Below are 2,264 nucleotides of genomic sequence, written 5' to 3'. Positions count from 1 at the left end.
CATTGGGACGTCGTCGTCCTCCGGCTGCCTGCCGGCCAGCCGGCCGGCAGCAATGGCTGCCATCTCCTTGTGGTCCGTCGTCCGCCCGTCCCGAAGAGCGCTGGAGCGCGAGGAAGCCATGGTGGGCAGTAGTGGTGTGGACAGGAGAAAGGGAACGGATGCGGATGACTGCGACTATGGCCGGCGCAGCAGTTTATATAGCAATGGTGGGCGGGCGGAGGGACGGACGTGTGGCGTCGGAGTAGCCGCCTCGGCAACCGCGTATCATTAATGTGGGCGGCAGATGGACGGACGAACGACACTTGTGTCGTTTGAAGGCGGAGCAATCGCCTGCACCGGGAAGCGGGGCGGGCGGCGCTGACTGTTTCGGGCGGAAAGCGCGCGCGGGCGAGGAGATGACTTTACTTGGAGATGATGACAATGGGGACCCACCAGGTCAATAGCCTCACGTACGCAACTGCCTCCTTATTATATATATATAACTATAATTTATTTTGCTTCCTCCTGGTTTCCTGATCACGGTCCCACACCATTGTCAACCTATGTAGTAGTCAATAAACGAGAGAATTGCACAAGAAGCGGCCGACAGCTGGGACCAAGCAGCTCGAGCGGTATTTGTGTTTTTGAGGTGTGAGCACTGCAGAGTTTTTTGATGTTTAGCCCAGATATTAATTTTTCTCCTCTGAACAACAACGAAAACATCACTGCAGGTATTAACTGGGCGGGCTGTGGCCCGTCTAGCCCAGGCCAGATATCCAGCCCAGATATTAATTTTTTTCAAGCTGAAAATGGCTAGCCCAGCTATACTTTTTTTTAGGAATACCGAGGCAAGGTCAAGTTGTTATTCTCCGCCCCGCTGGGCTGCAAATCTTTCCTAGGAGGGATGCATTAGGTTTAACAAGAAAATGGGCTTTAAGAAATAATAAATGGGATGTAATTATAAAAACTGGGCAGTAACTATAAAAAATGCACCAAACACGTGATTACTTTATAAAATATTATTTTTGTACATTGAAAATTTTAATTTCATTAATTGTTGCGAGCGCAATGTTTTGTTGGATTTTTACGTAATATAAATTTATATTGAAATTGTATTTAATCTGACTAGAAATTTCGGGATAAAAATATTTCGGATCCCATCAAAATGTGGGAAATTTTATTGAATTCTGTTTTGAACGGTTGGTTGAAATGGGCTGTACTTTTAACAAACTGTAAATGGGCTGTAGTAAAGTCCATTAGAATTCAAAAATGGGCTACACATTCTTACAAATCTCAAATGGGCTATAAGTTCTCTGCCACACACTTCTGGCCTTACTAAGTTGACGCGTCCCCTAAAAAAACAGAGTTGACGCGTATGCAAGGCTTTGTCAACTTATAGTCAACACACGGTTCTAGCAGCAGTGGCCGTTGGATGTCCATCCAACGGATGCCGTGCTTCTTCTTCAATCTCGGATATTCTAGCTTCACCCGCCCAAAAAATGATTCCTCCCACTGACATCTGGGGCGCACCATTTCGGAAGCTGACCTGTGGGCCTACTAAGTTGACGTACCAAGGGCTTTGTCAACTTAGGCAATATAAACGATTCTAGCTGCAGTGACCGTACGATGTCCATCCAACGGCCGTCGTGCTTCTTCAACCTCTGGTCTTCTTGCTCCAGCCGCCCAAAGCAGCGCCGGTCGTGCCGCCTGCTCCTGCCTCCCGTGGCCGGCTGTGCTGCCGCGGAGGTCTCACCGCCCCCTACTACTCCCACCGCTGGCCAGGCCATCCCTCCACTCACGCACACCCCCTGTTATTCTGCGGCGACGGCAGCGCAGCCGAACCAGTGAACCCTCGTACTCCTCTCCGCGTGTGCATCCACTGCCGCGTCTTCCCCGGTTCCGCGTTGTCCCCTTCCTAGGCCTCGCCGTCGTCCACCGCCTTGGTGCTCTCGGCGCGGCGTAGTCAACGTGGTCAAGGAACGACTTCCATCGGACGTGGACTGTATGTGGAGAGGCTGACAGCTGGGTCCACGGCAGCCGGAAGGAAGTGCCTCCTTATTACGCGCAAAATAATTATTCCTCCACCTCACAGCGGGGACCCACCGGACGGGCCACCGTATTTCGCGAAAAAAATGATTCGCCCCCTGACTGCTGGGACCCACGAGCTACATCTTCGCACGCAAGGAAGTGCGTCCGAAAAAAAAACGATTCGCCCCCTGACTGCTAGGACCCACCAGCTACATCTTCGCACGCAAGGAAGTGCGTCCGAAAAAAAAACGATTCGC

Source organism: Triticum aestivum, chromosome 1D (genome assembly GCF_018294505.1).
Source record: "Triticum aestivum cultivar Chinese Spring chromosome 1D, IWGSC CS RefSeq v2.1, whole genome shotgun sequence".
Classification (NCBI taxonomy): domain Eukaryota; kingdom Viridiplantae; phylum Streptophyta; class Magnoliopsida; order Poales; family Poaceae; genus Triticum; species Triticum aestivum.
The sequence above is the reverse complement of the archived record's forward strand: the minus strand, read 5'-3'. Positions refer to the sequence as shown.